General features: G+C 43.1%; 1 protein-coding gene across 2 annotated transcripts in view; it reads right to left on the bottom strand.

The window, feature by feature from the left end:
* KCNJ16 (potassium inwardly rectifying channel subfamily J member 16) overlaps positions 1 to 25,001 on the bottom strand; it is a 48,416-nt gene extending 23,415 nt beyond the window's left edge. Inside the window, exon 1 of one of the 2 annotated variants that reach the window (XM_037070078.1) lies at positions 24,827 to 25,001. The gene's annotated coding sequence lies outside the window, so the exon portion shown is untranslated. Of the gene's footprint in view, positions 1 to 843; positions 1,323 to 24,826 lie in introns of those variants that run through there. The other variant, XM_037070079.1, reaches the window with a different exon arrangement.
* Between the last annotated feature and the right edge of the window lie 417 nt (positions 25,002 to 25,418).

The following is a 25,418-nucleotide window of genomic DNA, read 5'->3' as shown; positions in this document are numbered from 1 at the left end:
TTTTATAAATAAAACATAGTTACGGCCAAACCCATGGCCAAGCAGCCACGCAGCCCTCGAACTTCTGAGTGGATGGGCTGCGGTATTTCGGCCTCCGCTCCTTCCGCTGGTGACCCAGGGACCTGAAGGCCTGGTACACACTGGGTGTTATTTGCTCCATAACAACTGCCCCGAGTGCAAATCGAAGGGCAACGGCAAGGGAAAGGAAAACATTAAACATGAGAAAACCCAGTGCCTTTACGCCTAATCAGACTTCAGCACTTGAGGAGTTCACTATGTATTGAAGTTACCTTTCAGCAGGGTTTTTTTTCTAATGAGTCATTACAGCATTTCCATCTATATTTTCAGTTGCAATTAATTATACACTAATGACAGCATATTTTATCACACAGTTTCAAATTCTTAATGCCACTTCGTTGTCCCCTTGGAACAGTGGAAGAGTGACAAGGACATAAAAAGAGCCGGTTGTAGGAGTGATTGTTTCCACAGGAAATTGAAGACTCACCCTTCCCCACATCGCCCCACGTCGGTGAGTCGTGTTCGGCTGGCTAATTCATCACGCTCCGAGTCTCCTTCTACCTAAATGTTACTTCCCTTGACTGATCTACAAATGGCATGCACATTCTTAATCTGTTTGGTTCAGCAGTCCCCAGAGATTATATGAGAGAAAGACAGACTATTCCTCGCCACAGCCGGTGGAGCAATAAAGCATGCCTACTGAGCCAAAAGAAGCCTCAGGCAGGTGCCTGTGTACAGGCATTCTACAAAAAAGAACGAGCTTGAGTGAGCAGGTGAGCAATTGGCTCCACTCGGATCACTCTGTAACCCACTAAACGGTCTTACCTTAGTAACTGATAATGAAGTTCAGGTCCAAACCCTGTATCCTTTTCATCTTGCAAGAGCACTGCAGCTAGACACCTCAGGGGTCTTTGCTCTCTGCTCCTTCGCGCTCTCTCTCAGGCTGCCAGCACCGACCGCCATGGAGACGAGAAAGCCCACGGGAGAATCTCACTTTCCTTTGCCTTTCCGGACACATTCACACACACAAAGGCTGCTGAGTTCTCAGCTTCTCTCTGGAACTGACACTTTCTTTAACTGGTTCCCATGCCTACACGTAGTAGACAGTTGCCAGTGGTAGCGTACAGAAAGCAAGACTCAAGGAGAAATAGCCATCCCCCCTGCCCATCTACATCTCTTTCGGTCAAACCCTTGTGAGCTTGCTCCGTCCGTAACAAGGGTCTCCCCAAATCACAAGATGGCCCCTGAGCTTGTTACTCTCCGGGAAACCTGGACTTTCTCTTATGAGTACCTCCAGCACTTACACAACTTTTTCCGAGTGCCTTTCTTAAATGTAGGTGCCCTAGTACTGTCATTATAAAGATTTTTCTGTGTCAACACACACCCTGACTATGTAATCCTACACCCATGGCAAACGGCTTCTTGCCCAATGTCATTTCACTTGGGTTCTGAGGAAGGGTGTGCTTCTAGGGGACCAGTGATGACCTCAGCCGCAGTTTCAAGTATAGGGTTTAGATGTTTTTTTCTGAGAAGTTGGTTTTGTTTTATGGCTTGTTTGTTTGCCTCTTCTAAGTTCGGGATAAGGGAGGGCCTAAGCTTCTTACTCAATGTCCATTTCTCAGCTATAAGGAGGTTTTATAATTTGGGCGACGTTGTCATGGAAATGTGGGCATTTATAAGAAACTGAGTGAACACTGTGTCATTTACTGAGATGGCAGACCTGGGAAAGAAGGGAGTTGGAAGAGGGGTCTCCATAGCCGAGGTCTGGTTGTGGTCATTGGATATGCGCTCTGGCAACGAAATAAAAATGTCATGTACATCATCCAGTATTTGGGAGTTGAAAGGTGAGATGCAGAATGGAGGTGTAAGAGGGAGAACTATCCGCATACACAGTAACTGAAACCCTGAACAGGGATGGGACCCCACAAAGTGAAAACAGTTAGAAGGGAGGCCCCAGTGACCAAGCTCTGGGGCAGCCCATCTGCGGTCGGGAAGATGAAAGGAGCCAACAAAGAGAATTGCTCGAAATGGAAGGAAAACCATGATGCGTGGTGTGAAGTGAGGAAAGTGTGACAAGAAAAAGGAACTGATCGTCTGCCAGAGATGAGCGATAGGTCAAGATGAGGACTGAGAACTGACCATTGGATGTGGTGATGTGATGTCACCGGTGACTCTGATGAAAGACACCCCAGCAGGGTTAGGAAGGCAAATGCCTGATTGGACCAGAACAAGGGGGAACAGGGTGAGCAGAATTTGTCGGGAGTTCTGCTGACAAATGGAGTAGAAAAACACAATGATAGATGGAAAGAAATAAGGGGGTCAAGAGGGTACTTTTTTCATGAAGAGAGCTTTTTATTTTGTATTATTTTAGTGTGAGATGTTACAATTCATCAGCTGAAATGTTGCTACATTATTAATTTAGTAAATGTCCCTCAATTACTCTTGTGTGTCATTTCTTCTAAAAAATAAGTATTTTTGGTGGGCTTGAGGAAGGTGTCCTGTTTGATCTCATAGTTTCACTACAGAATCCACATGATAAACAAACGGAGTGAATACAGTAACTTTAAATAGAGAAAAACAGTACTTACTGTATAGGCACAATATAGATACTAGGTATTGGACGGAGCTGTTTATTGTAACCAGACTTTCCATACCCAAGGAAGAACTTTAAGTGGTTTCACACGGCCTCAGCCACTGCTGACACCAGGCCTCCAGAGAGACCCGAACCAGCTTTGCAGGCCCATTGCTGCAGGCCAGCGGGCTTCCTATCATTCGGACTGCCGGGCTACCCCAGGATGTGGAGGAAGTGACCAAAGTCCTTACTACTAAACAATGTGTTCTTTCTCCACTATTTATAAAACTCTCTCCCATTACTTGTGATTCTAAAGTTATTTGAAACTCACTGACTTATTTTCTTCTCTTGGGCCAAACTGCACTACCATGGAATAGATTACCATGCTAGATTTCAAAATCTGGAATCAGTAGTAAGTTGGTTAGCGTGTACTTCCTCTCAAAGTACTTCATTTTAAAATTGAACAGTGAGGATTAATAAGACTGTCTGTTTGGATCTTTTTTCTTTCCTTCTTCCGAATTTAAATGGTTTCTGGCTGGTGGTACCGACTCCCACTCACATGACCAAGCAACAACTCTGTGGGAACTGCCAAAAGGTCTGATTCGGGCACTGTCAAGGGAAGGTTCCACGCAAAACGTGGATCCTCAGAAGAGTACTGACACATAACGAGAATGCATTGCCTGGGGCCCTCAACAATATCCCCCCAGCAGGCCCGCGGGCTCTGCCTCAGCATTTTCACTGACAAGGGTCTCACTGACCACCACCACCCCCCCCGCCATGTGCTCTGTTCCTACTTGAGGACGACTCCACTCTACCAGGGAGGAAATCCTTCCTCAATCTCAGATAAAAATACGTCTCCCTGTAGCATTCACAACACTTTCCTGTCCTCAGGCTGTGCCTCTGCAAAACGTGTCTGGTACTGCTTTAAACGGCCAGTGCTTCAGAAAAAAAAAAAAAAAGGTAAGAATCTTATGGTCGCTTCTTCCTAACTTACCTCCTGAGTCTCTACTTCTTCCAGTGAAAATTTTATGAAGCATCCTACTATTCCTGGTGTGCCTGGTGATTATTTGATGGGTCACTTTTGAGAGTGAAGAGGATATGAGCAAATGCTAAAATGGTGAGTTATTAAGGCAACAGGAGTCAACCAGGGCTGCTTGGGGCATTTGGTCAACTGACTTTATAAGCAGTGGTGTGCTGGAAAATTTTAACGGCAGGCTCACTGCGGGGGGAAAAGGGGCTGATGGGTAGAGTTCGCGAATTTCTGTGGTGCAGATACTCCATGCATGGCTGATTTCGAGTTATTGGTGTGATGTCCCAGAACATCGGTGGTAAGAGGTATGCACAGTTGGCCAGTGGGAGCCGACATGAGTCTGCTCAGCACGGCCCTGCGTGACGAGCCCTGGTTTAGGTCTCGTTCGCTCAGTGGCCTGGTTGTTCTCCTCCATGTGCCTCGTTTTTATGTGCAGCCCATCATCAGTCTAGATTCCACTTAAAATGCCACTTCAAAGGCCTAATCCCATCAAAACTCAGTTTGAAAGCGTCTATGAATGGGGCTAGCATATAGAGAGAAAGCCTCTTGTTTCTAATGTTTGGATCAGGAAAAAATTGGTCTTTAGTTGATATATTAGGGTATATTCTCATCAAATTATATACACCACTATGCCTTATTAAAGTTGTCATTTGTTCAATGGAATGAAAAAGAAACGAGTTTAAAACTGCTGGCTTCTTAGGAGGGATACTGCGAAAAATGATTTAGACTTTTAAATGTTCCCATATAATTTAGTAAGCACTTAAATCCTTATCAGATATTAAGGAAACTATAAATATTCAGCTTAAAGCTCTACTGATGAATAAACTTATTTTCACATTTAGCCTTTTTCACTCTTGGATAGGTTCCTACCCTCTTAGAAACCATGGATGTGTTTGTTTTTGGTCTTCAGGGAATCCATTCTGCAGTAGTTACTCATGAGTCACATTTCCCAAAAGGTGTAATTTATAACTTTATTCTGTTCATACTGAATGCAACTGGTTAGGACAAACCATGTTAGCCCCGAACTGGGGTTAGCAAAAGTGTGAGATAGATAGGAATTGGAGCAGCTGGATTGCTCTAAGGAGGGATTAGAGGGCTTCCACCCAGGGAGTCTGATTAGCATTTAAAAGAATGCATTCTGGCAGTGGTGGTGAGAATAAATCCGCCGGACAACGGATGGGGGGTGCAGTAAAAGGGATGTTGTGTAACTTAGGGGACTAAAGCACAGGAAAGAGACTCAAGAGTTATCTGGAAGTCTGAATCCGCCATCATCAGAAATCTCTCAGGGAGGGAGGGGGGGAAGGAGGAGGGATGAAGAACCGTCCAGGATGACCCCAAGGAAAGAACCTGGACAGCTGCAATCAGGCCTACAGGTCGGGTGGCAAGAAATGGTGGTTTCATTTCCCTATTAAATAAAAGGATGGAGAGTAGAAGAGACAGGAACAGCAACTTCAAGGGAATGGAAAACATTTGAAATACTCACTGTCGGGAAGTTGCAGAATATGTCATTGAGGCTGCATTCAAGGCCTATTCTTAGGAACATTTCTCAGGCCTCTAATTGAATAGTGTCTCTGAAAAAGTGTTCCAGGTGCTCCCGATGATAGGTCTTCCCACTTCCCTCTAATGACCCGATCCTCTCATTTCTAATGAAACCCACCAAACAAAACAAATACCTTTTGATTGAAGAATTTTAACAAGACAACTTGTTCCGTCCTTGGTTTCCAGATTGACCACTAAATAGCTTTTACTGAAAAGAACAGTGAAATTCCCACAAAATATTTGTTTGGAAAACATTCGCTAGAGACACCCCCTCCTTCCCAACACGTCCCTGACATCAGGGAGGAGACGAAGCTCACAGGCAGTGTAGTCGACGCTGTCCTGGGGTGGAACGCCGAAACTTAGTCAAGGGACGAACCCCAGTGAGGTCATGTCTCATTCGGGATTAAATAGCTAACTCTGATTCTGTGATCATATTAAGAAAAATGCACATAAAATGCCTGGGAATTTTTCCTTTGTCTGATTCGGAAATTAAACTTACACACGTCGTGTCTGCGAAACGAGCATCTCACCATGTTAGATACAAAGGAAAATAGGGGACATGCTACCTTCTTCGGTGGGCTGGGTCATGGACCTTACAGCGCTTCTGCAGGTATGTACGTACAAAAGCAGATTTGTCTGCACTCTAAGAAGTAAAGTTAATGTCCACCAACCCCAATCAAGTTACTAGGTATGACCTGCTCAGCCAGCAGAGGCCACTGAGGTCACTACTTATTCCTACCCGCCTGACACCAGATCATCCCAGTTCTGCGAGGCTTGGTCTTCAGTACAGCAGGTGTTCGGCACCTGAATTCTAAAGACAGTTGCCTTCCTTCTCCATATGACATGATGCACATATCTGATACCTCAGTCTACAAACTAGCAAGTCATCTGCAATTTCTAAATCTTGGCTCCAAATGTTCCATGTTGTCACCTCAGATGTAAAAAGACTGTCCATTTGGAAAGAGGAGCACCTGTTTTCTTGTAATAACTATAGTTATTATTTACTGAATACATATTCTATATTAGGACTTTAGTAACTGTTTTGCAGAAATTACCTGTTTTAAATCTTAGGCAACCTGTAAGATATGAACTAATGTTACTAGCAATTTTTAAATAAGCCTGAAATATGCCGACAGACTCCCCAAATCTTCTTATGAATAGAAGTTACCATCAGGATTAGAAATAATACCCCCTAATATGAAAGGCCACACATTTCTCAGTTAATACAGGCAAAAATAGACCCCCATAAAGAAATAGAACCCATGTGGGCCCATCACTGAGGGACACCCTGTGACGCCCAAGCAGCCCCACAAGGAAAACCACTCTCCACAGGAGGCCGCGCAGGAGACGCACGAGCAGTGAGACCCTGGCAGTGACGAACTGGAAGGAGAACTGAGTGATACAAACGCCAAATTATCACAGATTTAGCAACGGGATGTTGACCCCAGTTTGAACCAGCTGTAACAATGTTTCTGGCTTTCAAAACGATGGGCACCACTACCCAGGGGCCCTAAATGATTTCTAAACTCGGGCAGGTTCATCTTGCCACTTAAAGGTTTCTATATAGAACTTACAGTGAACATTGTAGAAATAAACAAAGACCACCCAAACTAGAACAGAGGTGGACGTCCTTCAGAGTTTGCTACAGCAAGGGAGCCAGCTATCGTCACTTGTCACCTGTGTTTAGCGGGCGACTCGGAGGGAGGCAGACAGGAAGGTTCCCAGTGAGAAAGGAGGGTGCCGAGTCTGCCCTCCTCGGGCTGCAGGCACGAGAAGCTGGACTCAGGTTAACTAGAAGCGGGCATCCTATGTATGTGCTGTGCAGAAGCATAGTTTTGCTTTCTCTCATTGGTTCTGAGTTAGACGCGGGGGCAAAAATTAGGAGAGTTGGAAGTCAATGACCAAGTCTGGACCCCTTTGGGCCCATTGTGGTGAATGTTTTGGTTTGTCTTCTGAGCAATTTGCTATAGAGGTTGGGGGTCAGAGTTATTTTGTCATATATTGTCTTGGCCATCATCTTTTGTTTGTACGTTCAGCCTCTCAACATAAACAACACAATACGGTGGTAAATAAAATGTGGAAAAGCAAGCTTACGTGACTATAATTCTTCAACCTAGAGCTTCCACACCAATACTAATGAATGAGTTATTCACGAATAAACCCCCAAATAAATTATTCAGAGTTTTCTGTGATATGAGTGAAAAATAAATGTAATCATTCATTTTTTAGGGCAGCTTAGTTTTCATAGAAACCTAATTATCTATGAGCCAATATATTAAAACTGGATTGATAAAACTGTAATTGAATCTTTCTGATCTTAATGAAAATGATAGCAGGTAATTCTCAGTGATATGGTTTTTCTGGGTAGAAATTGTACAGCCTTCCAGTAGAGGGTCTTGCGAACAAAAGTCCCTACCATGTCTCAGGACTGGTACACTCAGCACCTGGGATGCACCGTGTTCTCGGAAACATGGCGTTGTGCCCACTGTGCATTTGCTCTCAAGTGTGACTCTGTTTTCACCGTCCAAATTATTTTAAACCTACGGGTGATAGTGCATAATACCTTTTGTCTTGGTCGAATCTACTCATTCAAATACGTCTCGGTCACAAAAAGTGAGGTAAATGTATTTTACCATTCCCCCCACCTCTTCTGCTGGCTCTATTTCTCTGGCTTATTATCTCCTTGGCTAATAAAGCACCGTGGATGGATGTGGCAATTTCAATATTTTGTCAGCCTGTCCTTTCAGTCTAGATAGTGTCTGTGTATCAGCTAATTGTTACCAGCTCAAGTTCTTTTGGCTTCAGCAGGTTTCTCAAATTTGCAAAGGCAACACCAACTAATCAACCGTCTTTTCAGCACTGAGATGTTTTTGCTCACGGACAGAGTCACTCGATGCGCCCACCTTTCCACCCTCCTTGCACACGTCGCTACCACCGCCATGAAAATGAGGACCAAGAGACAGCCTCGGCCAAACCGGTTGACTCAGTTCTTCCCGGCAGCCGCTCCTTGAAGATTACTATTATTGTCGCTTTGATTTTTTTCTAAGCCTTAAGTAAATGCAAATGTCACTATTGTTATTTCTCTTTAGGCTAGGAAGTCTGGAAAATATAGTGGAAGCTTCAGAACACATGGTTGTCTGGGGCGCAAGAAAAGTTATGGAAGAACATCTGAGTCATGAGCTCCTGCGTCAGTACCCACATCTCTATTTTCTCCGTGTTTATAGGATAACCGTTTCTGAAAATACTTCACGTCCTTCACCTTTCCTCAACCCAAAGTGAATTGACCCTTTTCTTCCCCGCTTTTATTTGTACTCTCTCCTCTGTGTGGAACACGTTCTCCTATTTGGTTTATTATCAGCATTAAGGTTGCCTGCTTACTCACAGCTCGTCAAATTCAAGTAGTCATGGCCAATTACAAAAGAACAAGTCTGGCCATGCCTCTGCAAAGGGATGAAAGATTCAAAGCAGTAAGTAGAAAAATAAATGTTTACATCTCGTATCATCTTACCATTTCATAATGGCCAAATAAAAACACAAGAATAATCACTAAGAAAAGGAAAGGAAGTATTTTTTAATATATTTTATTGTGTTTCTTTATTATTTTGTAAGGAAAGTATAGAGTTTCCCATCTCTTTGCCATTATCACCTGTTGTGGGTTGAGCTGTGTTCTTCCCCAAATGATATGTTGAAGCCCTAATCTCTGGTATCCATGAATGTGACTTTAGAAATAGGGTCTTGGCAGATGTCACTGAGTTAAGATGACATCATTAGGGTAGGTCCTAATCCAATATGACACACACATACTCACACACATGAGAGAGGGACAGAGAGAGGGGGGGGGGGAGAGAAAGAAGAAGAAAGAAGAAGAAGATGACGACGACAACGGCCATGAGAAGATGAAGGCAGGGACTGGAGTGACGTGGCCATAAGCCAAAAAACACCCGGGGCCCCCAGAAGCTGGAAGAAGGAAGGGAGGGACCTCCTCTATGGGCTTTGAGGGGAGTGTCACCTTGACTTCAGACTCCCATTCTCTGGAACTGTTGTTTCTAAGACACCCTATTAAGGCAGCCAGAGGAAACACACACAAACACCCATACTTGCCTCCGAAAGGTTGTTTTATATCTTTTAGAATTTTCTTCTATTTCTTCATCTCTGAGGAATCTTTTACTACCTTTCAACTTTTGAAAATTTATGGGCTAGTGAGTAGATCAATTATTTCCACCTAGGAAGGTAGCTGACGAAAGTCAGGTTCTGAATTTGTTTTCCCAAAAATGCCCTTCTAGGAGCTAAGCTTACTCTTATATTGGAATATATCGCATTATCAAGATGTGATGAAAATCTTAAAAGCTGTGCTTCAACTTTTCATGGTAACTACAGATCACTAGATGTGTATTTCCAAGGTGTAAATGAGAGCTTATTCCATAATTCTGAACATACCAGCTGAAGGGGGCAAGCACATCTTTAGAAGATGTTGTTTAAAGTTATTTTGATCCTATGTGGAAACTGAGACTCATAAACCAGTTAAAACTAAATTGAAAAAATTAAAAACCCACTATGGTTCACTCAAATGTGCTTTTACATAGATATTTTAGCATTCTGTTATTTTGGGTGCAGACCAAATTTCAGACTATTTGGTGTTGTCTAGTGCCTGTTCGCTTGGCCTATGAATGGGGCTCCGCTTAAACAGTGCACGTAACCACCCCACCCCCACCAAGGACATCACAGTGTTCGACAAACCGACATTATTTCACTGCATAGGCCCATGCACTCAAGAGTCTCCGAGGAAATGTGAATATTGTGTGAAAGGGTAAAATAGGGGAGAAGAGACTGTGGACTGGCAGATCAGGATAAGCTACAATCAAGCCAAGGAGCCCCCAAGTGTCTCATTAAAGTTTACCTGGGTAAGAGCGGAAAACTGAAGACCCGCCCAGGACCACGGCGAAGAACCAGACCTGCAGCCTGTGGCACAGATGCAATAAAAACATCAGAAGGGGAGTAGGAACACGCTAAATGCCCCCAGTGAACTGGCAACTCAGTCTGTAAGTAAGGCTATTTGGCTAAATGAGGTCCCTGATTCAGCCCTGGGAAAATAAAGTCCAAGTGTTTCCATTGACCTCAATTAACCAGATCATATGTGCCATTTTATCCAGCCAAAGTGTAACAGAGATAATCTGTTTTCAACAAATGAAGGGTCTGTGAGAAGAAACAGTGTTTTCAGGTAGCTTTTCCCTTTATCTGAGAGCTTTCAGGGCTGTCGAATTTTTTTCAAGGGAAAAACAAAAAAGCCTGGGACAATGACCCCATTCAATGATAAAATCCCTGTGATCAGCCCTTCTTCTACGCTGACCCCTGGGACAGAAGCAGAAAGAGCAGGTCCTGCCCAGATCGAGTTGCCCTGTTGAACCAGCACAAATACTTTCACAGGAAGATAAGTCAGTGATTAAATCGGACGCGGAGCCTAAAAAAATAAATGCTGGAGCAAACGACTGAACAGTTCTCTTGCGGCGCGGTGAGACAGCGGAGGCTGGAAGGAAGCAGGCAACACCAGTTCTCACCAGTCACGGCCCCCTTCCCAAAGCAGGGAAGTACCAGGGCTGGGCCCAGGGCGGTGAAGGGCCAGCATGTCGTACTCTGCCTGTATCTGGAGGGTGATGTAACTAGAGATTCTAAACAGAGTTAGTCAGAGCCTTGTGTTCTATGTCAACACTGGAGTAATCAGCTTTTAACTTTTTTATGTACAGATAAATTTGGTAAACAGAGATATGGTAACCTTTCAAAAACATGCTACATGAGGTCGGAAGTCTAGTTTATAGCTAAATATTTCCCTCTCTTCCTGGCGAGTGAAGGTGATTTTATCGGAGTGCCCTCTGGTTACAGATGTCCACAATTACGGAAACTCCATCCTTTTGCACTTAAGTACCATGAGGTATTGTTTTTGTCTCCCTGCCTCCTCCCAGGTCAGGAATCCCACCTTTGGGAACTACTGAAATAAACAACAAAGGAAATGGCTTTCGCCTCTTGTTTCTCTTTAAACTTCGGAACCTGGGGATGTTGAATGTTTATTAAAAGCAAGTATAACATTGCCATCCTTCCTGGTAGTTAAAATTTGTGTACAGGTTATGCAAGAATCTTCATTCAATCTAGAAGCAAAAACTTAAGTGGCTAAGTGATGTGGCTTAAATCTCCCAATTTTGTTACAAAACACCTCCTGACCTCCCCCTCAATAAATCCAAATAAATGACAAGGTGGCCCCACCCTGCACACAGCGTAGCACCTGGCATGTGGTATTTAGCGAGTGGTCTCTGTGTTCGTAGGTCCAGACAGAAGGTAAGCAAGCAATCAGAAGCGGAAACCGGCATGGTTTGCTTGCTCACACCCCTCTATTCCACAAAGCTACTGAACACCAGCCTTCATATGTTTTGATGAACACAGGTTGTAAATTTTTTTCAATGAGTTTTTAAATAGAATTGACAGATTTTTCTAACCTAAGGACTTTCAAATTACTGAGCCATATTTAGATACACAAATTGAAAGCAATTCAAACTATGGAACTGAATGTGGTCATTGGGCACAGCTCTTGCGACCCCACTGCCAGAATCACTGAACAAAGAGCAGCGGTGACGAAGATGGAGGTCACGCCCCCGCCCTGATTTCTTTTGAGTTCCCGGGTGGAAAAGTGTCACTTGGCTTCATTTAATTTCTTTTCCATGACAGCCACTAACTACTCTGAGAAGCACCAAAGTGCATCGTCCGGTTGACCCGCAAGTTAGAAATTGTCATCTCTCTGCATTCAGAAATAGTGTTGTATCCAAGAGAGGTGACCATTTCTGCTCTCCCAGAGACCAGCACTTCTTGAAGGAATTGGGACGAATGCCTGCGATAAAATTCCATCCCCCGGGGATGGCAGCATTTCCGAGGTGTCCACCTGCTACGTGTTAGTTGTTTCACATTCATTGACCCAGTCCTCAAACTCTGTGTCACAGCTGTCACTGACCGAAATGGAAGAGATGTGGACCTTCTACCATGGGAAGTGCCTTGGCCTGGTCCACTGGTTTCAAATCTTCACGTTCATCAGAATCAGCTGGAGAGTCTGTCAGAAACAGAGCTGCTGGGCTCCATCCCGAGATGCTCATTTGATAGGTCTGAAGTGGAGCCTGGGAATTTGCATTTTTCCTACAAGTTCCCAGGTGACTCTGCTGCTGCTGGCCCCAGGCCACACTTGGAGAAGCACTAGCCTAAATCACATGAGTCCTAAGTGTCCAAGCCCAGATTAAAACCCAGGTCTGTCTGATTCCAAAACGTACACCACTGCCATTCAGAGAAGGTACCTGTTATCCTCTTAAGGTTTCTCTGCAGCAGAGATGGAGAGAAACTGCTGTGCCTGCAAAGGGGGATGAATCTGGAGTCAAGAACTTGGAATGTAAGCCCTCCCTTCCACCATGTACCAGCAAGACACTCAACTGTCCTGATCCTTGATATTTTTGGCACTGAAGGCAGGATTCTACCACTGTCGCTCTCGCTCCCCACGCTGAGCTGTCCGGAGGTAAAAGCTGACATGAGCACTGTGAAAGAACTGGCTAAGCCTGGATGTACTGCCACACGTGCTGCTCATGATTTTTATTAGGAACCAAGTCAGAAGGAGAGTAAAGATGAACAAAACAACAAAAATATGTCAGGGAACGATCTGGTCTTTAGTTTAAGAGCTGAGACTACGTAAAAGGAAATGCCAGACACAACAAAGAAGCCTGTGGGAGCTTCATTCACTCCTCCCAGAGGTGAGGGCCCAGTGCTCTTCAGAGGACAGCCACCGACATGTTTTCCCAACAGGTTTCTTTTTTCAACTTAAAAAAGTAAACATCCTCTTTCTTTAAGAGACATTCTTCTCATGAATATTGGAAAATGATTACTCAATACGTATTCTGATGTAGTTTTTTTTTAAAGATTTTATTTATTTATCTTTAGAGGGAAAGGGAAAGAGAGAGGGAGAGAAATATCAATGTGTGGTTGCCTCTGGTGTGTCCCCTGCTGGGAACTGGCCTGCAACCCAGGCATGTGCCGTGACTGGGATCGAACCACGATCGTATGGTTTGCAGGCCCGCACTCAATCCACTGAGCTACACCAGCCAGGGCTGATGTAGTTATTTTTTGAATAGTAAAAGTTGAAAAGTTAAAAAAAATAGGGAAAACTAAGACTTCTTCCTCCATGAAAATTTCCATTCTAAATACCTGCATTATCAAACAGAAATTTCTAACTAGCAAAGTTAATATTCACTGGCACAAAGAGAGGGAGCTATTTTATATCAGATTAATCAAGAAGAGACTTTTTACTGAACTAAGAAACCTATCAAGACCATGGGGCTCCACTGTCACCTAGAAATGGCTTACTCAGTATTAGTTCAATAGTTGGTATTGAAGCCAACAGACTTCCCCACGTGGTTAGGACCATACAGAGTGAGTGCGTGCTCTCCATTCATGAACTACTACTTTCCTTGGATTGGAGATGATACTTGCTCGGTGAAGTGACGTATGTATTGATTTACAGTTTTAAAGTTCTGTCCATGCTTATGAGCCTTTGATAAAAATGACAAATCTCTGCTGGTGCAGCTGGGGTTCCGCCTGTTACACAAGCTGCATAAACCGTCTTTTCTCCTTCTGATCTGCTAGAGTTTACTCCTCACATGTTTTCATAGAGAAAGTACAGTTTCATGCTTGGCACACAAAATAGAATACTACACAGCAATCAATAATCAGATTTCAGAGAGCAGGGTTCAGTGGTTGGGTTCTATCTTATCATTTCGATGACTGAACATTTCTCAGCCTTTCACTCTGAGTTGCATACACAGGTTTCTTGACTGGTGGGTATATCATCCAAATTATATGTTCATGGAACTTAGGATCTCTAATAATAAAGCAAATATGAATTTATGGGGAATGGCGGTTCTTTAGAAAGCATAGATTAGTGGTTAAAAACACATATTATAGAGAAAGACTGCCTGGTCCCAAATTAGCAATGCCACTTTCCAGCTGTGTGACCTTGGAAATACAACATGCCCTCTCTGTTTTCTTAAAACCTTCATGGGGATGAAGAATCGATATGTACAAAGCACCCTGAATGAGGCACAGAGGGTAGCGAGTGCCTCGTGCTTGTTAAATGAGTATCAGTCAGTGCACTGAAAATGTTTCTGCTCTGGAATGACACTTGTGTCACTGACAGAGGAATGTTTTCCTAAGTTTCTCCCTATAGCCTCATGGAAGTCATGGAATAATCACCAAAAATATCCTCTTTTCTTGACTTTGGCAACAGAATATTTGAGATGTGAAGATAAATCCTTCAGTGAAACGAGGAGGCTGCTTATCACTCTGACACTATCTTCCTGATAAGGAGAAAACGTGAAGTCTCTGAAATACACCAAATCTGCCCTGTTAGACAGCATCGGCAGAAAGCAAAACCAAGGCAGAAGATTAAGGTGAGAGAGTCAAACATAAACTTATAAAGAAATGGCAGGGAAACCTATGCAAGGCAATGCAGGCACACAAGCAGTTTTCATAGTACAGCTTTGGCATAATATTCTGAGGCTATTTCCTATCTTTGACGCTTTTAAAAAAAATAGTGGATGACTTCCAGCCGAGATGGAAGCATAGGTAGACACTGTGCCTCCTCCCACAATCAAAGTAAGGACAACATCAATTTAGAAACAAAATAACAACCACAACTGACAGAAAATTGACTTGTATGGAAGTCTGACAACCAAGGAGTTAAAATAGACACATTCATCCAGACCAATAGGAGGGGAGGAGTTGGAGCCCAGCAGCTGGGTGGAGAGGCGGGGCAGCAAAAAGAGTGGTGGCCCGGGGTGCACAAGGCAGCAGCTGACAAACCCTGGGCACGCAAGACAGCGGGCAGACCCTGGGCATGCAGGCGGCGGCTGGTACATCCCAGGTGCAGGGTGGCAACGGACACACCCAGTGCGACGGTGATTGCGAAGCAGGGCACAGTGCACAAGGCAGCTGGCAGACCCGGCAGTCCCACATTCATGCACAGATAAAGCAGGTGAAACTGGGGAGCGAGACAGACCGCACAACCCAGGGTCCCAGTGCCAGGAAATAAAGCCTCAAAACACTGATTGAAAACACCTGTGGGGGTTGAGGTGCCAGAAGAGACTCCCAGCCTCACAGGAGAGTTTGTTGGAGAGACCCACAGGGTCCTACAACATACACAAGCCCACTGACATAAGAGTCAGTACCACAAAGGCCCAGTTTGCTTGGGGGAAGTGGCAGAAAGGACTAAAATCCAACAAAGAGCAGAGCAAATGCCATTTTTCCCTTTCAGACCCCCACCCCCACATACAGCATCACAACCCAACAACTGGGTTGCCCTGCCCTGCTGAACACCTAAGGCTCCGCCCCTCACTACTAACAGGCTCACCTAGACAAAAAAGAAAAGGGGGGGGTCAAACAGAAGAATAGATCAAAGCTCCAGAGCCAATACAACTAAGAGATGAAGAGATACCAACCTATCAGATGCACAGTTCAAAGCACTGGTGATCAGGATGCTCACAGAATTGGTTAAATTTGGTTGCAAATTAGATGAAAAAATGAAAGCTATGCTAAGTGAAATGAAGGAAAATACACAGGGAACCAATAGTGATGGGAAGAAAACTGGGACTCAAATCAATTGAGTGGACCAGAAGGAAGAAAGAAACAACCAATCAGAAAAGAATGAAGAAACAAGAATTCTAAAAAAAAAAAATGAGGAGAGGCTTAGGAACCTCCAGGACATCTTTAAACATTCCAACATCTGAATTATAGGGGTACCAGAAGGGGAAGAGGAAGGGAAACAAGTGGAACACTTATTTGAGCAAATAATAAAGGAGAACTTCCCCAGTTTGGCAAAGGAAATAGACTTCCAGGAAATCCAGGAAGCTCAGAGTGTCCCAAAGACGTTGGACCCAAGGAGGAACACACCAAGGCACCTCATAATTACATTAGCCAAGACTAAAATGAAGGAGAGAATCTTAGAAGCAACAAGAGATAAGGGGACAGTCACCTACAAAGGGGTTCCCATCAGACTGCCAGCTGATTTCTCAAAAGAGACCTTACAGGCAAGAAGGGGCTGGAAAAAAGTATTCCAAGTCATGAAATCCAAAGACCTGAATGCAAGATTGCTCTATCCAGCAAAGCTTTCATTTAGAATGGAAGGGCAGATAAAATGCTTCTCAGATAAGGTCGAGTTCAAGGAGTTCATTATCACCAAGCCTTTAATATGAAATGTTAAAAGGACTTATCTAAGAAAAAGAAGATAAAAAATATGAACAGTAAAAGGGTAGCAAACTCACAGTTATTAACAACCACAGCTAAAACAAAAGCAAACTAAGTGGACAACTAGATCAGGAGTGGAGCCACAGAAATGGAGATCACATGGAGGGTTAGCAACAGGGGAGTGGGAGGAGGAGAAGGGGGAGAAGGTGCAGAGAATAAGTAGCATAGACAGTGGGGAGAAAATAGATGGGGGGAGGGCAAGGATAGTATGGGAAATGTAGAAGCTAAAGAACTATGGCACATGGACATGAACTAAAGTGAGGGGAACGTGAGTGGGAGAGGGTGTGCAGGGGGGAGGGGAATGAAGGGGGGAATGGGACAAGTGTAGTGGCATAATCAATAAAATATATTTAAAAAATACTGGATGAGGAATTTTGCTCCCATCAGTGTATGTGTTACTTTTCTCAGCTTAAAAGAGGAGTCCGTTATGCTTCAGCAGGACAAACACCGCCTCTGGACGAATGGCTGGCGGCAGGTGCACAGGCGTGGTCACAGGGACAAAAGGACCGGGGGTGGTGTGGGTGTTTGGTTGCTATCCATTCAGCACCACCGCACTCCCGAGTGACCTATGACAAAGACCAAGGGATCTTGGGGAATCTAAGCTTTTCAAAATATCTAGAGTGAACTTATTTCCCAGTGTTTACTTTTAAAAACAGAGGTTATCCAGTGTCAAGTAGCCAGGATGAAACTGAAAAACTATTACAACTTTAACACTTCCAAAGCTTGTTCATGTGCATTCATCTTGCAAACGTGGCAAAGCAGTTCTACCAATAATGTATATCAAGGTGAATCAAGGCTCTTTCCCACTGCACAGGTAGCTATTTGGAGGCAGGAACTATGTCTCAATCATTTGTTTCATATTCTGAATGGCAGGTGTCAAAGGTGATAGATTTGGATTGTTTTATTTTAGCTCAACTAGGACTGCACATCCCAGAATTCCATTCCCTTCAAAGTTCCAGGTTAGCCTTAGCCATGGAGACATTTTGCACGATATAAGGTAGAAGTGACCTAACAGGTGACCACATTCTTTTTACATCAGAAGGTCAGTGAAGGGCAAGAGGCAGCGTGTGGCTGCTCAGGCAGGTTGTCGCTGACTGCTGGATCACGCTGTTGGCCCAGGACAGCAAGTGAGTGAGTCACAGTCCCTGCTGGGTCTCCTCCTTCAGTTCCTGTGACTGCGGGTCACATGATGGAGGGCACTGGCTTCCCCTGCTGGCCACCCCCGTTATCTAATTGGAGGTTCAAGGATTTAAACGGGCCCCATTTCACCCTGGTGGCTCTGGCCAATCTTCCCTGGTTCCCAGTTGTTGCCTCTTTCCACTTCACATCCATCTGTTCCTCCAACTACCTGCCTCAAGCTTCAGGTTCAGCATCAGACACAGAAGCAACAGCTTTACATACACTGTGTGGCCATTATACAAGGTCAAACTTTATCATAATCCTATGATGAATATATATTAATAGGGCTAATCACTGGGGCTTCATTAGCAAGGCAGAACCAATAGGAAATGTCGCGTTCATTATATAGATGCAAAAATTGACTATAGACAGTTATTACTGTCAAATAACAGTAAATGTATAATGACAGTAAGACTAAAGACTTCTGACATTGGGTCCAATGTCCTTTCTACCACACTGGGATGTGTCTTTTGGTCTATCCATTTACCCCTCGGTATATAGAGGAACTGAGAGCCTTTGTAGGCAAATTCCCAAGACCATCTTAAGTACTCCATTCACGTATGAAAAGATATTCTGAGCATCTATTCCATAACAGAGTGGCACCAAGTTAACAGTAATGCAGTTTGGGACAATAAAACACAGGGAATGAATGACTTCAGAAGAAAATAGAGCCCTGATAAGCAATGACCAAGTTCTTTGTGTTGGAAACAGTTGTAGTTATCGGAAGAATGTACCTTGCATTGGAACCAAAATGTCCTCTATAAAGTAGGAAAACATCACTGGTTCACTTCTTTGATCTCTTCTCTACTCTCCAAATTTCCTATTGAGTTTATTTCCTTTGCCAGAATCTGTCCCAGGTAATGGGGAACTAGCTCAGCTTTAGAACTACGGTCCTGAGTGATTTGGGGGTGTACGGGTGAACACTATAAGGATCCTTCCGTGTAAGCTACTACCTAGGTCACACTCACTGCTTTACTCCACTTATTACCACTCTGCCTTCACCTTCACACCAAGAACCCTGCATGCCAGCCCCATGGAACTTCTTACATCTTCCCAAACACATCATGTTTTTTATAAACCAGACAGACATCTCTCCTTTCTTCTAAAATACAACTGTGACTTCCGTTGTAAGATCTCCCTCAATTCCCCCCGCATGGCTAGATTTTCTGCTCATGTCCTCCCTTGCTAGGCATCGACTTGCTAGGCAAGACACTTATGGCTTGGTCTTAAATATCTAGTGCCAAGTGGAAGGAGTATTGCACACCTACTTAGAAGAAAGGATCTGCCATTTGTTCAGGTCACCAACACTCAGTCTACTGGATGTTAGTAGGGTCACTGAAGGCTATTATTTTGATGCCCTAAAATAACCAGGTCTACAACAAGGCAATAATGGTATAGCAATTCTCAAGGTATTACTTGGTTCATAATTAAGAGTCATTTACTTTCCACACAAAAGGAAGCACGAGCATTCTAAATAGCTAATGTCTACAGGACATATTTTGGACCTCTTCTCACCTCCTGGCTTTGCTCACTCTATATTCCTGTGCTTCTGTTGCACAAGCTGCTCCAAGAGATCACAAATTCCATGCACAACTAGAGAAATGGTGTCCACTCTTCACACCAGGAAGACAGACTTGTACGGGAAAAGCATGCAAAACATTTTCTTCTTACAACAGTATAATGCAGGGAAATACTGTCCTGATTTCTATTGTACTTCATTCCCATGAGTATAAATCACAGCATGGTTTGCTTCTGTTTGGTTTGTGATTTTGCCTTGTTCAGTTTTATTTCTCATAATATTTCTCTAGCTTTTAAACTCCTAAGGCCACTGGTGTAATCTTATCATCAGCTCAATATTGTTATCTAATACAGTTAAATAAAACTTTAGTCATAAGGAAATGAAACAACCTCCTATTCCCACAAAGCCTAAATTTAAATATGTGTAACTCATAAGTCTGAGATAATTTGTTCAAATTAGTCATACAACTTTCCCCTTGAGTGTTCTCTAACCACCCACAAAGTTAGTTCAATTCTGACCCTAACAAAAGGCAAGTAAACACGCAGAGGAGCAAGCTTCTTGATGTGCCAAGCCTGGTGTCTAATTACAGCCCCTAATGTTCTGGCACCTTCTCAAATGCTAGTTGCATGGCTGGAGAAGGATTTACAGTGCCATCTATAAATAGAACCCAATAGCACATCATGAGAATGCTGTAAGATGGTTGAGTATGACTTACACACAAGTGCTGGTTGGTGAGAGCTATTATGCTCTTTTTCAGCTGACTCAATGTTCTTCTGGCTTCTGTACAGGAACACCTTAAATCAGAGATTGACTGAACAATTTACGTGGTCCAGCCATTATGCCAGATGCCTTGTTTTGTGAACTTACCTTGGAATTCTTATCCCAATGCAGAGACAGAACATGCTGAATTATTAATTGCTTGAAACAGTCTTACACGTGATAGGAAGAATACAGATTTTTGAAAAGTTTGGCCATATTTGTGAGTGAGTAGATGTTTTTCTGGGGCACAGTCAACTAACTAAACAAGAAGTAATCTAACCCAAGAATTTAGTCTCACAAAAATCATCCTTTGATAGAGCTTCTCAAAATTTTCCGTAAAAAGACTTCCAGCCAAGATGGAGACATGGGTGGAAACACTGTGCCTCCTCCCATAACCAAGTTTAAAGACAACAGAGTTTTAGTAACAAAAACACAACCAAAACACAGAAAATTGAACTGTATGGAAGTCCGACAACAACGAACCATTTAGCCAGACCAGTAAGAGGGGTGGAGTCAGCGGCTGGTGGGGCGGGGGTTGTGCAGGAAAAAGTGGCCAGACCAACTAGACATGCAGGTGGTGGTTGGCAGATCCCAGGTGCAGGGTGGCAACAGGCAGACCCAGTGAGGGCACAAGGTGGCTGGCTGACCGTGGTCACACATTTGCACACAGATAAACCAGGCAAAGGAGTGAGCAGTGAGACAGACCATGCAACCCAGGGCCCCAGTGCTGGGAAATAAAGCCTAAAAGCACCAATTGGAAAAACTTTCGGGGGTTGAGGTGCCGGGTGAGGCTCCCAGGCTCACAGAGAGTTCGTCGGAAAGACCCATAGGGCCCTGGAGGGTGCACAAGCCCACATACCCAGGAACCAGCACCAGAAGGGCCCAATTTGCTTGCGGGAAGCAGCAGAGGGGACTGAAATCTGAGAGGGAGGGGAACAAACTCCATTGCCCCGCTCTGACCCTGCCCCCACATATAGCGTCACAACCCAGCAACTGGGTTGCCCAACCCTGCTGAACACCTAAGGCTCCATCCCTCATATGTAACAGGCATGAACAGACCAAAACATTATGGCTCAAGAAGAAGAACAGCTCAAAGCCCCAGAGCCAATACTTCTAAGCAGCGAAGAGATAGCCAACCTATCAGATGCACAGTTTGAAACACTGGTGATCAGGATGCTCACAGAACTGGTTGATTTTAGTCACAAATTAGATGAACAAATGAAGGCTAAACTAAGTGAAATGAAAGAAAATGCACAGGGAACCAATAGTGATGGGAAGAAAACTGGGACTCAAATCAATTGAGTGGACCAGAAGGAAGAAAGAAACAACCAATCAGAAAAGAATGAAGAAAGAAGAATTCAAAAAAAAATGAGGAGAGGCTTAGGGACCTCCAGGACATCTTTAAACATTCCAACATCTGAATTATAGGGGTACCAGAAGGGGAAAAGGAAGGGAAACAGTGGAACACTTATTTGAGCAAATAATAAAGGAGAACTTCCCCAGTTTGGCAAAGGAAATAGACTTCCAGGAAATCCAGGAAGCTCAGAGGGTCCCAAAGACATTGGACCTAAGGAGGAACACACCAAGGCACATCATAATTACATTAGCCAAGACTAAAATTAAGGAGAGAATCCTAGAAGCAACAAGAGATAAGGGGACAGTCACCTACAACGGGGTCCCCATCAGACTGTCAGCTGATTTCTCAAAAGAGACCTTACAGGCAAGAAGGGGCTGGAAAGAAGTACTCCAAGTCATGAAATCCAAAGACCTGAATGCAAGATTGCTCTATCCAGCAAAGCTTTCATTTAGAATGGAAGGACAGATAAAATGCTTCTCAGATAAGGTCAAATTTAAGGAGTTCATCATCACCAAGCCCTTATTATATGAAATGTTAAAGGGACTTATCTAAGAAAAAGAAGATAAAAACATGAACAGTGAAAGGACAGCAAACTCATGGTTATTAACAACCACAGCTAAAACAAAAGCAAACTAAGAGGACAGCTAGATCAGGAGTGGAACCATAGAAATGGAGATCACATGGAGGGTTAGCAACAGGGGAGTGGGAGGAGGAGAAGGGGAGAGAAGGTACAGAGAATAAGTAGCATAGACGGTAGGTACAAAATAGACAGGGGTGGGGGCAAGAATAGTATGGGAAATATAGAATCTAAAGAACTTGTGACACATGGACATAAACTAAAGGGGGGGTATGGTGGGGGAGGGGTGTTCAGGGTGGATGGGAATGAAGGGGGGGAAGTGGGACAACTGTAATGGCATAATCTATAAAATATATTTTTTAAAAAAGCAGCTAAAGTGAACAAAAATTTCCATAAAAAAGTGAGAAAACAAGAGAAATAAGCCTATAATCTGTATCTCTACCCTAAATCCTGGGAGATAAAGAATAGAAGACAAAGAACTGTGCCCCAATTTCAAAATATTCCAGTCTTAGAGTTTTTCCCTCACAATATATGCTAATTTTGAATTCTGACATTATATATGTATATATACATATACATATATACAGGTATATATCAGAATATATATGTGTATATATACACATGTATACCTATATGTATGTGTGTATATATATCAGAATACCTTCATTACAAAAATAATTATTGAAACTGCTTATCAGTTAAATTATTGAATTCCTCTTCTCCACCCAAATTGTTGAGTTAAGTAAATGCTTCTGAAAGGCACATCACGTGCGTCTCATGGCTTCTCATAGCTCCTGGCGAATTGCTGCTATTGTGAATATGATTAATTGGAGGCTGGACTCATGCACATAAAAAATACACGACATAAAAATACCGGAGAGACTACATAAGAGCCCAAACACATGGCAGAGAAAGCAAAGCCAGTGGAAGAGGAGACAAAGCCACGAGAGGCTGCACCATGGGAGCCCTTCCCAGTCACCTGCTCTTTGCCTCCGTGAAAAGAAACCACTTCCCCGTTGACCAAACTGCATTTAGAATTCAGACAAGACTGAGTTTGAATCTTAGAGTGGAAGAAGTTACACGGCTTTCCCAAGATTAATCAGCCAGAAAGTGGAAAGTCTAAGCTTGCTTTATAAAATGAATGTAATAGCTCTTCTCAAAGCTGAGAAGACAATCCAGTGAACGTAGTATTTAAGCATCCAGAACATAATAGGCACAAAAATGTTTATCTATCCACCTCACCACACAAATAGTTATAATCTATCTGATGGCTAAAGTCATGAAATTTTCCATCCTGTATTCCTAAAGGTAGGGTTGAGGCCACTTTGCCTGGACCAAGGAAGGAACAGAATAATACTCAAGGATAAATTCATATGAGACAAAAGGTGAACAGTTTGTTCAAATTGTGGGTTTTTCAGATTCAAAAAAGAGAAGGTTCCACTAACTATGTGGGTTGTTTTGGTACCAAATATTTACTCTGAATACCCTTTTATATATCTATTGTTTTCCACACAACTGCACTTTTTGCCAAGTCCTAATTTTCAACTAATATATATCCAAACCTTAACTTGGACTCACCATTAGCATGTATAATAATGAAAGAAACATTTTTTCAAACTCCTTGAAAACTTGTCCTCTTGCAAGCCCAAACATACTAATGTAGGAAAATGCATTAAAATACCTTGCCGAGTGTCCCACCCACTACATTCTTTTCCTCCAGTGTCAAATGTTGTCATGGTCTTGTTTCGTATGAGACTAATGTCTCAGATTCACCACGATTCTCATTTTCTCCTGTTCTAAAAATAAAGTCAAGCAGGAATTCCATCAGTGACTCTAGTTCTCTTGCCGTCCGTCTGTCTCTGCCTCTCTGTTCCCCTGTCTCTCACGTCTCCCGATTTGTATTGAATTGAACTCTGGACCATGTCCACTCTGAAACTTCTTTCTGGCTTCATTTTAGAACTCCTTACACGGCATTCTACGAAACAGCTACGGTGCAGACACAACACTCCATGTCACTTTACTGCATAAAACCTGACATAGAGAATGGTTTGTTTACATTCCCCAAAGATACATCAATGCGTTCTCTCTTCTCAAGGGTCTGACTCTTACAGCTATAAGGCTAATATTCAGCAGAAAAACCCCAGTCCCTTTTTCACGAAGCTCTTTCTGTCCACATGACTACATAAGAGAGTAATGCACATGATCAAAATCACCTGATTTACAGTAAAATTCTTTCTTACCACCAGCACCCAACACCAAGGGGCACAGCTCAGTTATGCACATCACAGAATTCACAGTTCTCAGGGAGGAGGGATCGAAAGATCTATACTTCCCAGAATAAATACCCAGAGACAGAAGTTCTACAATTTCAATGGACACGAAAAAAAAAAAAAGCTGTAGAAAGGAAAGTGATTACAACAGAAGAGAATCCTTTACTTCTTAATTTATGTTAAAATCAATCTAGAAAGTGGCTGTTTTTATTCTCTCTCATATCATTATATACAATTCCCAGAAAAATTAATCTAGTTTTCCTTAAGTTTTTAGGTGGTATTTAGATGCATATTTCAATGCTTGAAGCTCTATATTCATAAGACAGGATGTAATCATTTGCTTCTGAAAGGAATTACAGAATACTCCATCTGGTATTGAATATGGAATATGATGAAATCACTTTTACACATTTACACAAAGAATGACACAAAGAGTGTTTAATAAATTCTATAAAGACTAATTTGAAACTACTTTTGACCAAATCTTCAAAGGAACTTGAGGGATGATACCCTGACTCCTACCTGAAGCACTTGGGTAGGAAACTAAATTACCTTTACTGCATTTAACTCGACATTGATATTTACTCTGCTGGATACACAGCACTGCTGCTCCCTAAAAAGAATCCAGCATGAGCAAAACGTAGGCTGCACGACCCTGTATGATAACAAAAACAGAACAAAGCTTACCTTTATTCACTCTCCCCACAGAAGATCTGTGAGCTGGGTGCTCACGGCTGAGCACTGGGAAAAAACATTCTTTGGTTAATAATAAAGGAAAGAAAAGGTCCAGACACTGAGAACCTGGGTTAACCATTGACATTGTTTGTTCCTACAGTTCCACCCTGGGAATCTACATAGGTAGCCCTTGGCATCTTATAAAGCGGGTGATAGCCGGTCAGCTGAGACTGAGGTTACCTCCCCACCTCTGTCCCTCTGGAGAAGGTACAGCATGAAGGTCATTCAAGCAAACCCTGACTAAGTTTTCACTCAGTCAGGCATATAAAGGAGAAAGATTTTCTTGGGCCAGAAATATGCTCAACTATGCCAGTAAGTGACTCAAATATTTACAAACAGGGGTGCTGGTGCTAACCTATGGAACTCTTCCTGCCGGCTTTCAGACTTGGAGCAATGCAAAGAAACCCTTCCTAACCAGAACTCTTTGTCTGCACCATAGCAGGTGAGAGTTGAGATTACATGCCAATGAAAACTGAGACAAGACAACCAGAAATAGCTAAGCAACCATCCCTGCCTTTATTCAACATGCCTTTAATGATTATTC

Source organism: Sturnira hondurensis, unplaced genomic scaffold (genome assembly GCF_014824575.4).
Source record: "Sturnira hondurensis isolate 20B ecotype Veracruz unplaced genomic scaffold, ASM1482457v3 Scaffold0018728, whole genome shotgun sequence".
NCBI classification, from domain to species: Eukaryota; Metazoa; Chordata; class Mammalia; order Chiroptera; family Phyllostomidae; genus Sturnira; species Sturnira hondurensis.
Note: the sequence above shows the minus strand (reverse complement) of the source record. Positions and strands in the feature narration are given on the sequence as shown.